Below are 13,019 nucleotides of genomic sequence, written 5' to 3'. Positions count from 1 at the left end.
ATAATGAAATGAGCTTCCATCTTCTCAAGGATTTTGTAAGTGATGCTCTTACACCATAGCCTGAAGTTCCTGATCATAGCGCAACTTAGAGTCTTCAACCTGGTAGCTCATGAAAAAAATATCTTGTACTTTGTGGCGAAGTTCAACTGCCTCTATAGTGTTAGTCAGTATATGCTGAGGTAATGCCATGTGGGTATGATTCAAGATGATTAACAGAGAACCCTAATAGGTTCTACCATCTCTTCTGTAAAGATGTTGTATCGATAATTTCATTTAAAAACCTGATGGAGACAACTGTGTTGGGAATCATAACAAAATGCATTCACACAGTGGAAAATAAATCTTCCTTTGGAACCAGACTAGACCATATATTAATATGCAAAAAGGAAAGACAACTGGCTCCTTTGTGATGCAGAAAGGGGTTCCTCCTTCCGATCATCTTAAACAAATACTGTAAGGACATTACATGAAATTCTCTAGTGCAGAAAGCACTTAGCCTTTGGTTTCATGATTAAGAGGGCAAGTGTTCATAAATATCTTACAAGGGAACACCATGCACTGTGTTATTTCTTACATAATTATATGACTCAAATGAGTTGTGTATCCAGCAGAGAAGTGGAACTACAGTGTAAACAATGTGCACTACTTACCTATCACATGAAATAAATCTTTTCCTTCAGAACAATAACAGACTAAAAACTAAAAAGCTGTTTTTATTTTTTTTTTCTTAATGGAAGATTATATTTAAAAGTTTCTAGAGAGAAAAAGAGGGTTAATACACAGACTAAATTAAAAATGAGTAACATTTTTTCTAGGGTCACATTAACATTCCAGCAAATTTCTTCTTAACTTTTATAGCATTTTACTACTTTTGTAAATAAATTTTAAAAAAGCCATAGAAGGATAGAAGGTTCAAGTTGAAAACAATCAAATTATTATGGTTCTATCTATACTTTCTGTAATTTGACTGCCTAAAACTGAGTGTAGTGACAACTCTACCAGAATATCCTTCCAAAGTATAAGTTGTAACCAAATCTATTTTTATATGAGTTCAACAGCGAACCTTGGAGTATCAACTCTATTCCATTAATCTGCAAGACAAATTATGTTTGTTCTGAGCCAGCCAAGAACAGGTGGTCCCAGCTGAAGATTTTCTTCACTCGTGCAACACCAAAAAAAAAGCGTGGTGGATGTTACAAGGACAAACAAAGCATCCAGTGACAAAAGTATTTAATTGTATGAATTCTGAGTAACAAAGAAAGAGTTCAGGGATAGGAAAGGCAAAGAGCATTTACTGAAACAACATTTTTTTCTTAGATGAGCTGGTAATAAATGACATTGCAATATCCTGACTCATTCTAATCTTTGGAGCTGAACACTATTCAGAAACTTTAAGTTTTTTCCAAACAAGAGAATCAAAAATCTCTTGTTTTTAAAGTATATGTCACAGAATGGCATTGAATGAATGATTTCATTTTTAATACCAAGGCAGACTAGAGTCTTTTGTTTTCTTCCATTTTTTATCATACCAGTGTGCTCCAGGGATAAGTCGATAATATGAAAAGAATCAAGTCTGATGTATTCCTCACCACCCCTTGTATCTGCATAACCTGACATAACTCACATGCTCCCAGTCAAATGGCATGGTAAGACTCAGAAACATTGTATAGCCTACTATTCGTACCACCAATAATCCAATTCTTCATCTGTACTACTAGACAATATAGCTCCCAAAATGACATCTTGGAATGATTACACATTCTTATTTAAGTTAGAATTTTGTGACGATATGCATTAATGACAATGCATTCAAAAAGAGCAAAGATAAATAGATTTATTTCACAGAGGAAATAGATTCAGATAACTTGGGTTCAGATAACCAGGGTCACCTTTCTTAACCCTTTTCATAGGGTCAAGAGAGGTTATTAGGTTTTTCTGTATATTATGGAACAGACTGTGTTCTGCTCCAAATAAAATAAATATTTTGGACTGGTGCACCTAAGGAAATGCTAAAAAATAATATTTTCAAAAACAATGGTCTCAACTTCTAAAATAGCCGTATATTCCTAACTACAAAGAAAGAGATACTTTATTCAGATTTCTTCCAAAATTACACTAGCATGCAGCTGAAATTCATACCTATATAATTCTTACAGAACATCTAGTCATTTTTTATATCTGGCGTAAAGAGAGAAGAATTTATAAAATTGCTGATATGAACGGAGCTTGCCTAGAACTTTTAAAAAACTTAAATATAAATGTAGCACTTCTTATGTTTTCTTCAATCAATAAAAATTCATATATATTCTTGATTAGAACCCATAAGCACTTTCCTTTGAATAGGTCTCATCTCATTATACAGTTAAAGCTTTTTAAGCATTCGTAGTTTATAGCAAGTCAATTTCACAAGATATAAATGTACAATTTACATATATACATACCTTCAGTATGTTCCCTCTGTAACTGAAATTTTCTTTGACTTTACGAGACCATGCATAATGTTCAATTAACTGTTTTTTCAGTGGTTCTGTGTAAAAAGAAAGTAATAAAATGATCAATAAGTAATATTTGAAGAACCACTACTTTTACAAATAAAAATCCTAAGGGCCTAAGTATTATGTAAAATTGCTCACTCAATAAGACCATATGCTTAATTCCAACTAATAAATAATCTGAGATCAAAATGTTAAAAAAAGCTAATAACTTTGTAAACCTCCATTTCTATTGATATGTATTACACAAACCACGTCATTAGCATAGTACTTCATTTTGTTATTCCAAAAGCAGAAAAGTAATAAAGAGAAGATCTGTGCCAAATGGGAAACTAGAAAGCCACAGAATGAAACAAAATAACACATGGCAGGTATTAGAAATGTTTAGGTAAGGACCACATAGCTCAGTCATTGTTTCTGAACTTCACAGAAAGGCCTCATTGAGAATAGTCTATCCTGTGGTCACTGACTCATAGAAAAATCAATTTAGATAACAAATACAAAAAAGATGGAAGTCTGAAGTGAATATTGTATTATAAGAACTAAAGATTGGCTGCTGCTTTTGCTAGTGTTTGTGAATACTAATGCAATGAATGAAATAAGGTAGCTAAAAGCTAGCTCAGCAAAAATACCTTATAATATACATACCTTTCCTGATACCTTCTGCATCACCCCCTTACTATCTGCAAACCCCAGTTACCAGGCAGCTGTGATGGTGGCACGGCAAAGGGGACTGCAGTGAGATGCTGCCTACTTGGCAGCAGTGTGGACCTTATCAACAAAACTACAGAAAGTATCATAGTTGAACATGAAGTTGATTCACAGACCTTGAGAAATCATCTCTACAGAGGAATAGAAAGGATCTTGTTTACATAGGCATGCCAGAATATAAAGTTCCATTTTGCTTAACAGCAACAAAATGGGAAAACATATGTAGGAAATAAAAGGAAATATCCTGTTCACCTGCTTTTGTTTTACAATATTTAAAGCTATTAAAAGAATCTATTTTCAAGGCTTTCAACATGTACTAAATTCTTACTTTATTCAGTACTCTTTTTGTTTATTTGTTTGTTTCAAACTGCTTCTTTAGGTGGGAAGAGATTGGAATCTATTGACATTTGCAGGGGTTTTAGCACAGCACCCCAGCACTATAGTTCCTGTAACCACTTCCCAGGAGTTCTGTAGAAGAATCAGCAAAGAGGAAGGAAATTTGAAAGAACTGCTCAAAAGTCTGACGATCAGATAGCCCCTAGTCTTGGACCAACACTTTCACATCTGTGTTTTAAATGAACAACAAAGCCAACAAAGCCTGTACTTTCTGCACTGCTTTTATTACTTTTCTGAAAGCAGAGGCTATGCAAAAAAATGTATCAAAAATGACAGCAAGGTTGTAACTCCAGCCCACAAAAGCCAAGAAATATAAAGTTAGTCTGACATTCAATCCTTAAATCATGCAATCGTGCTTCTTTTTTAAAAAGCAACAATGCAAGTTAATGACAAGTTGTCAGCCCTAACTTTGAATTGCCTGAAGTTTGTCATTTGGTGTTTGTGTCACAACCTTAATGTTATTTAAATGTAGTTTTTAGTATCTATTATTTAAAAAGGTCTACTTTACGACAGCAAAAAGCTTTGATGGAATAAACCTCAAAGTACCACTGTAGTGCTGGTGTGCCACTTCATTAGAAGTGGTGCATAAAACATATGCTGTTGACAAATCTAATTCATTAAAGGTGAGGTAGATGCACTTTAAAACAACTGGTTGGCATCATTATCTACAGTTCTTTTTATAAATTATTCTTCTTTTCCCTTTTGACTGAACTTGTCAGTGTTCCCTTTTCAGACTGTGAATGTTTTTGCCTTAAAATTCAATACCTTCAACATGTTTGGACAAGTTAAATAAGTAGCGTATTTGCTAAAACTAAAATTGTAAGCAGAAACATTCACACTGATTATTTCACCTATATTAACTAATGAGAAATAAAATTAAGCGACAATGTATAAAGAGATTCTGTGTTATCAAACATAAAATTTAAAAATGAACAGAAGAGGAAATTACAAAGTAGAACAGAGTAACATTCTGGCAGTCTTTGGCATTGCCATTCAGATGACTTGAATTTGATATTGAATTGAACCCTGCAAGAGAGAAGATCAGGCACATCGCAGAGCTGACAGCTAGCTGACATGCTTAGTTCTAAAGGGGAGAATTATTAACCATATTACTCAGACTTTTAGGAAAAGACCAATACTGCTACAAGAACCAGAGGCTACAGAAGAGTTTCAATAAATTTAAGCTCAGATTTGAAGAGTGGCCCATCAGAGTGGAGAAATCCTTGAAAAGCTTTCCAACAGATAAAACACATAATCAGTCAAAAAATGATCAAACTCCATTTTAGAATATCAGTGCCTATGAAACATGGGCATTTTTCTCCTCATCCCAGAAAAAATGAAACTCTTCCATTAATGTGGACTTCAGAACCCAAAACACAGTGCAGGAGCTTCAGCAAATCGATAAAAGCAAAAAGAATGCTTTTGAAGACTATCTAGACTATGGTTATGGTTAAATTCCACTAATCACGCATTTAGAAAGATTCTAAAGTACATTGTATACAGGGGAACGGGAACGGGAACGGGAACGGGAACGGGAACGGGAACGGGAAGGGAAGGGAAGGGAAGGGAAGGGAAGGGAAGGGAAGGGAAGGGAAGGGAAGGGAAGGGAAGGGAAGGGAAGGGAAGGGAAGGGAAGGGAAGGGAAGGGAAGGGAAGGGAAGGGAAGGGAAGGGAAGGGAAGGGAAGGGAAGGGAAGGGAAGGGAAGGGAAGGGAAGGGAAGGGAAGGGAAGGGAAGGGAAGGGAAGGGAAGGGAAGGGAAGGGAAGGGAAGGGAAGGGAAGGGAAGGGAAGGGAAGGGAAGGGAAGGGAAGGGAAGGGAAGGGAAGGGAAGGGAAGGGAAGGGAAGGGAAGGGAAGGGAAGGGAAGGGAAGAATTCTTTTCGTCAATAACTTTTCTTTTAGTTCCTTACTTATAAAGTGGCCTAATACTACACATTCAAAAAATATTTATAGGAAATTTTGCACGGAATATATAATCATACTTCAGTATGTCAGTACTGAACAAAAAGAATTTTGCTTTGTTCAAGAAAAGCCCATACACGGCCCATAATATCATCCTATATATTTTTATATAGACATATGTACGCATACGCATTTTTAACTAGATACGGTGTCTCAGATTAATTCCATATTGTCTCTTTCAAAGACAATTTCATTCCAATATAAGATGTACCCTGAACATTTAAGAGATGTACATTTTGCTTAGAGAAATCTGGCATATGAATGTGTTAAATATGGAAACACTTCTAAATATAATTTACCTAGGCCTATTTTATGCCTCCATGAATTGCAGCAAATCAGTTTCTGCAAGCACCTCCAAAAGTTTAAACTAGAAGATGACAGATTAATTCACCACATTTCAATCAGCATTTACCATTTACCTCAGAAGACTTGGATCATGTACGTCCAATATGCTACATATGCAATTCTCGTAACCGGTCTCCCCATTATTCCTCATGCTGCTCCTTTTTAATTTTGTTTCCTCTCCTACCACACCAACTTTACCATCCCTTGAGGGGAACAGTCGTATTTGGTGAAGTGTTCCCCCACTGAAACATGGGAAGAGTTAGCTGCAGACACACAAACGCACAGTGGTATCTCCACTCGGGGAGACGCACCTCAAAGGCCACTGGCCCCCAGAATCCCTTAGTCAGCTGAATTCAAAATCATTTCACTTACAGCATTCTCATCACCCAAAAGATCCATATTCTATTGACTGTTGCTACTAGCAACTCTTCTTGTGAAGTCATTTCTCAGATCCTGCAGAAGGAGGCTTCTGTTTACCTCTTAACACCTTGGAATTAGGACTTTGGATATCTAACTTCCATTCTGATCTGGCAGTGTAACTGCCTGATAGATCTTTGAGGATGTTGCTGGGAATGGGGAGGCAGGAAAGGAGGAGAAGCAGCAGCAGCAGGGGTACCATCCTTAAAGAGTTATGCTTATACAGAAGAGCTCATAACGCATTCCCAAAGGAAGCTTTCATGCCCCCCAACATTTCTTGAAAAGACAGTCTGTTCCCAGCCCGTGATTTCAGCTCTGCTGGTACTTCAGCCCTTAATGATGATTTTTATGAGCAATCATGTTGCAAGGGATGATGCTAACCTCAGTGCCCTTCTGTCAATACTGGCACTCCAGATGGGAGAAACCACTAAAAGCAAAAATCTTCTGCCCTAATAAATGTCATTGCTTCACTGAGAAAGTGGAAGAAAAGAGGAGGAGACCTTATCTATGTCATTGCTTCAAAGGAAGTCTTTTATTCTGTGCATAAGGGACTGTCAAAGCACTCCCTCTGCAAAAGGTCTAGCTGCCTTTTCTGCAATCCTTAGATTATTTTCAGGAAGCGATTTGGAGGACCTCTCCAATTTTCAAAAAGCTCCTGAGACTACAGATCACAACAGGATATTGTTGACTCTTTAGATAAGTGTACATGTCACTCACAACATAGAGCAGTATCTCTGGATGGGACAAAGACGTATGTCTTGTTTCTGGGTACACCAAAGGCTCACAGAATCAAACAGTAATCTTCTCAATAACAACACTCCACTTTTCACTTCCAAGTCCACAAGCGTGATGGCAAACAGCCAGCCATTAACCAAAACTTCTTGTTCCTCCAAATGAATTCTTCACAAAAAAACAGTGAAAAAAAAAAAAAAAGATAGATGTTCAGCATATTTTGCATTGAAATGAGCCTGACTACCAAACACTCAAAGCCTACCTGAAAAGATACACCCTTTCTTATGGCAATAGGTTTTTACAGTAATACAACATACTTGGAAACATACTGACAGTTGGTTTTGGATCGATTTTTTGGCAAATGCTGTCTGCTTCTTAAGTCTAATAGACAATGATTGTTGATAAAATAAAAAACCACCAATGAACACATTAATTTACTACAGCATTTTTAAGACACTAAAGATACACTGAGGAAGCTCGCCTTTGTCAGTGCCTTGGATTTCTTAGGGATGGATAACAAAGCTGTAAGAAATACAACAGTTACCAGCAATATCTCCTGATGACAATACTCTCACATTAACTTACAGGGCAACTAAGCCATTAAAAAGAAACTCTACAATACTCTTTAAACCTGACCGGGGCAGGGGGTGGGGGGGAAATTACCTTCAGTTCCAAATATACGTCTGATATTTGCATTTCACCATATTGTATGATCTTCCAGTTACATATTGATGAAACGTATAGCTACAGTGCTAACAAACTGGAGGTTGTCTTGATATTAGCCTTCTTCCTGCTGTAGCTTCATTGTCTTCCCTATTATAATTCATGTCATATTTTTTACCTAACTTCTTTTTAGTATTCTTCTTTTCTTCTTTCATTCACAGACATCTACATCTTTTGCATACACCCTGTGCTCACCTCAAGTACAGCAAACAGCAGAGAAGGTACAAAGTACATGTTACCCCACATGCCTAAATTGCTTTTCTAATAACATTGAGCCAGGGCATCAACGATGCCGTTGCATGCCTTGAAAAAGCCTGATAAGAAATAAAACTGTTTTGTTCTGTTTTCATTGCAGAAAAGAAGCCATTTTTCATATCTGAACATTCTGAGTATATACACTGCTTTTTAAAAACATACAATTACTATGAAAAAAATATAATTACAGCTACCATTACACACTCACCATTCTGAGAGGAGTTACTTAGGGAAGAATAATACTCCAAAGACAAAAAAATATACTTTAAAACACACACAATTCAACACAGATGATCTGAATGGGATTATGCAGATTCTCAAAAGAAAAATGGTGAAAGGACCTCTATGAACAAAAAGTTGCTGACCATTTCAGAACACATCTCTGACACAGGTGAAAATATTAGAAGGTCAGTTGGGGGAAGTAGGTCGATTAAGTATGCCAGGCAGGAATGGTGGATGTAGGTCAGGGCAGAAGACTGGTATACTGATTAAGAAAAAAGGTCCAAGCAGCAATGGACTAGCTAACGTAAGGCAACGAAAAGAAACTCAAATTTTGTGTAGTACAAAAGTATTAAATGCAAAACCAAACCATCCCACTATCTCTATTTTAAAACAATCAAAAAAAACCCTACTCCAAGTTATGAATGACTGAAGTGCACTAATGAAGTGCATTTCACTAATTCCTTAATAAGTAATCAAATACAAAGTGCATAGCTTAGCATCATATACAGAAGAGTTACTGAACAAGTTGTGGAACTTTGTGCTGCCCTATCTATATTTGTCCCTCAGCTTTGATTCAGTGACACACATTAATGGGATGTGAACTGGCAGAAGGGTAGATGAATGCAAGGACATAAGATAGGCTGAGCTTACAATAATCAGAAAAAAAAAGAAATGATTTGTGTAAGTAAAATGGTTACATGAAAGAAACCCCAATGATGCCTCCTGAAAAGACCATAAAAGTTGATTTTGAATATAAATACAAACTTATGATAACTGAGTTTACAGTACAGCTTGAAGAAAAGCAACAATTTTCACAATGCGCATTATGCCATTCCTATATTTACCAGCACACGAAAGAAACTTTAAGTACATTTACAGAAGAACCATTATTAATAAGAAACTATTCTAGCGTCTGTAGGTTTATATTATGTTCATATTACTTTTAATTCTAGTAATCCTTTATAACTCTAGAAGAAAATATATTTTTTTTCCTTCACCATTAGGACAAAGCCAGTGAGTGCTTCATACTAAGGAAAGACTTAGAAAAGGGATTTAGAAGAGGACACAAAGTAAGATTTCTCTCCACATGAAGGCAGTGTGGAGACACTTCATACTGTTTTAGTTTTTATGATAGACTTTTCAGTGTAGCTTCTGGTTGCGTTTAAAAAGCTGTGATTACTAAGCATTTGACCAAAATTCACCCACTTGACTTTTGTTTTGTCCAATGATACTGCTTAGATGAGTATATACATGTACGTACACAAGCAGAGAGAGCCAACGTCAAAGATTAGCAGATGAAATCTTAGACAGAGTTGAGGCAACAGAAAAAAATACCTCTGAGAAATCCTGTTTTAAAGTGTGCAGTTGTTAATCGATCAAGCAGTAAAGTTTTTCATATGATGGAAAATATTTTATGTACTGTATTTGGTTTACATGGCAAGGTTTAGGTAGTGGGGGAGCTGTACAGGCAGCCTCCGTGAGCAGTGAGAACTGAGCGAGAAGCAGCCCTGCAGCGCCCCAGGTGAGTGCAGCAGGAGGCAGGAGATGCTCCAGGCTCACAGCAGCAGTTCCCCTGCGGCCTGGGGAGAGGCCCCTGGTGGAGCAGGCTGTCCCCCTGCACCCATGGGTCCCACATGGAGCAGATCTCCATGCTGCAGCCCGTGGAGGAGCCCCCGGTGGAGCAGGTGGATGTGGCCTGGAGGAGGCTGCGGCCCATGGAGAGCCCCATGACTCTAGTTGGTGAGCCATCTCCCTGTTCTAATCTCAACCCATGAGCAATTTTTTCATTGTATCTTCTCCCCCTGTCCTTCAGAGGAGGAAGGATGAGAGAGTGACATTGTGAAGCTCAGCTAGCCATCAGTGTGAAACCACCACACGTACATAATGAAAAGCATGACAAGATATAATCTTAATAATCATAATGATAAGATAACCATAATCATAATTGTAATCATAATGATAAGATAATCTGCCAGATCACACTTCACAACAGAAAAAGATACCTATGCATGAATGCGTGATTTGTGGCCAAGAAGGCCCATGGGATCCTGGCATGCATTAAAAGGAGCATGGCCAGCAGGTCAAGGGAGGTGATCCTGCCCCTCTACTCTGCCCTGGTCAGGCCTAACCTGGAGTACTGTGTCCAGTTCTGGGCTCCCTGGTACAAAAAAGACAGGGATCTCCTGGAGAGAGGCCAGCGGAGGGCCACAAAGATGGTACGGGGCCTGGAGCATCTGCCCTATGAGGAAAGGCTGAGGGACCTGGGTCTGTTCAGCCTGGAGAAAAGAAGACTGAGGGGGGATCTTATTTATGTTTATAAATACCTGAGGTGTGGGAGACGGAGGGATTTGGCCAACCTCTTTTCAGAGGTTTGTGGGGACAGGACAAGGGGCAATGGCCACAAGATGGAGCACAGGAAGTTCTGCACCAACATACGAAAGAACTTCTTCACGGTGAGGGTGACGAAGCGCTGGGACAGGCTGCCCAGGGAGGCTGTGGGGTCTCCCTCTCTGGAGATATTCAAGGCCCGTCTGGACGCCTACCTGGGCAGCCTGCTCTAGGGAACCTGCTTTGGCAGGGGGGTTGGACCCAATGATCTCTCAAGGTCCCTTCCAACCCCTACAATTCTGTGTGTCTGTGTGTGATTTGTATCCCAATCGCCATTACTGCAAGAAATCAGTTACCATTTTCCACATAGAAAGTCAAAAGGCTAATGTGGGACAAAAAGGATCCGAAGCCCTAAGCTGCCATAAAAAAAAATAAAAAAAAAATGGGCAGAAAGTTAGAAGAGTGGATTGAAAAATAAATTTCCCTTTTTTTTTTTTCTTTTTCTGTCTCTAGGAAATAAAATTAAAAAGAAGCAGATAGAAAGTCTGAAGAGATGGGTGCCTGAAATACTGCAAGCAAACCCTTTCTGTGAAAGAGCAAAGGAAATTTTTAAGTGAAGTAGACTGTGTAGCCATGTAAATCATGAAATGTAGATATCTATCTCAAACACAGAGAGCAACAGATTAAATATAGTGTATAATACTGCAGAAATAAACCATCTTTGCTAGGACAAAGAAACTGAGAGGTGCTGGAAAATGTTCCAATTAAACTACCCATAGCTTTATGAGAACTCATCTTCTCTCTTGTAAATTAGAAAAAAAAATCATAATGAGATGAAAGATATTTACTGTAATGAGATCACTGCAAGAACAGAAAAAGAAGAAAACATTTTAGTCTTATTACAAAAAAAAAAAAATGGAGAGCATAAATGAAACCCAAACTTAGCAGACATCACCAAAATGAAGGTAACAGAAATATTCTTACCATGTTAAAGCTACACTGCAATAGCAATGTAATTTAAGTGTTTGAGGATTCAGTTTTGATTACATATATTTCACATGCCACAGACAAGAAAAAAAAAATTCTCAAAGATAACAGTCAGCATATAAGCATGTAACTTCCTCACTAGTAGTTAGTTCACAGTATTCTGAGCTGAAAGTTAGTGTTACACGTTGAAGACTTCTCTAGTCTGTTAAGAGCACTGTAGCATAAAACTATTAGTTACTATTAGCTAAGTAATAATTAGCACTTAATAACTGTTAATAATCATAATAATTCAACTGTTAGCTTTAAAATATATTAATCCAAACCCTATTTACTTCAGCTTTACCAGAGTAAACAAACCCCAAATTAATTACTCTTATGAACAGTTGTATGTCTTTCTTTTCCAGTTTTTAAATTAGAGAAAATTTTGACTATCATATAAATATAATATTTATAGACAATAAATTAAGTGTAGTCTAAACCTTAGATTACGTATTGCAAAACAAGCACATTTTGGATTTCCTGCACTCCAATTATGAGAATTAATATGTATTCCCTTACAGCACTGACAACTCAATAGTGAAGGTATAAAGGTGAAAAAGGTACAAAACAGAAAATGTAATGTGCAACTAATTTTCATTGTCTACTAAGTAATGCAAGCAATAAATAAAGTCATTTGATTCTGAATATTCTTGTAGATGTTAAGACTTTTCAGTGCCAACTATATAAAAACTAATGACAGAGGTAGTTGATGGTTGCTTCACCATACTGGAGTACAAAAATGTAACTACAATGTTAAGGAAACATGTTAGGAAAAAACTTCAGTAAGCAGTAAGAGTAGCAACCTGAATCTACTTTTGCTTTTCCTTCAAAAGTGGTTACAGTTTTTGCATTACTTTATAGTAATGAGCCTACAGACAGGATAAACATTTCTCATTTTAGATAATTATTCAATGAGTGGCTCCATATCTTATGTGAAGCATGAAATCAAAACATTGCTTGGGATTCCAAATAAATTTCTCACCATCTTGTTCATTAAATCACTGGAGTACCTGAATACTTTATAAAAAGCAACAGAAGACTCATGAGGACAGACAGATCTATTTTTCCATGTTGATAGCTGGGAAACTGACAGGATTAGAACCAAGTGTCCAGTGTGCAGCCACATTTTAGATGTCTAAATCTAAAATTTTTTGTGTGTTCATGGTGGTTGTGCTTTTTCTTTGGGGTGGTGGTGGTGGCGTTTTCCCACTGGAATATTTACGTTTTAGAGCACTAATGAGTTCAAAGTGTTCCTTCTGTTGACCTAAATCGTAGTGACAAAAACATTTGTGAAAGTTTTGACATACACATCTCAGTTCACATATCTTAAGAAAAAGAAAAAGAAAAAGAAAAAGAAAAAGAAAAAGAAAAAGAAAAAGAAAAAGAAAAAGAAAAAGAAAAAGAAAAAGAA

General features: G+C 37.1%; 1 protein-coding gene across 21 annotated transcripts in view; it reads right to left on the bottom strand.

Moving 5' to 3' along the window:
• KIAA0825 (KIAA0825 ortholog) overlaps positions 1-13,019 on the bottom strand; it is a 259,660-nt gene that overhangs the window by 245,291 nt on the left and 1,350 nt on the right. For 16 of the 21 annotated variants that reach the window (XM_048046659.2, XM_048046658.2, XM_048046663.2 and 13 more), the window contains one exon: positions 2,442-2,527. The gene's annotated coding sequence lies outside the window, so the exon portion shown is untranslated. Of the gene's footprint in view, positions 1-2,441; positions 2,528-7,039; positions 7,223-13,019 lie in introns of all 21 variants that reach the window. The other 5 variants (XM_066988616.1, XM_066988614.1, XM_048046650.2 and 2 more) reach the window with 1 other exon arrangement.

The sequence above is a fragment of the Anser cygnoides genome, chromosome Z (genome assembly GCF_040182565.1).
Source record: "Anser cygnoides isolate HZ-2024a breed goose chromosome Z, Taihu_goose_T2T_genome, whole genome shotgun sequence".
Lineage (NCBI taxonomy): Eukaryota > Metazoa > Chordata > Aves > Anseriformes > Anatidae > Anser > Anser cygnoides.
The sequence above is the reverse complement of the archived record's forward strand: the minus strand, read 5'-3'. Positions and strand labels throughout refer to the sequence as shown.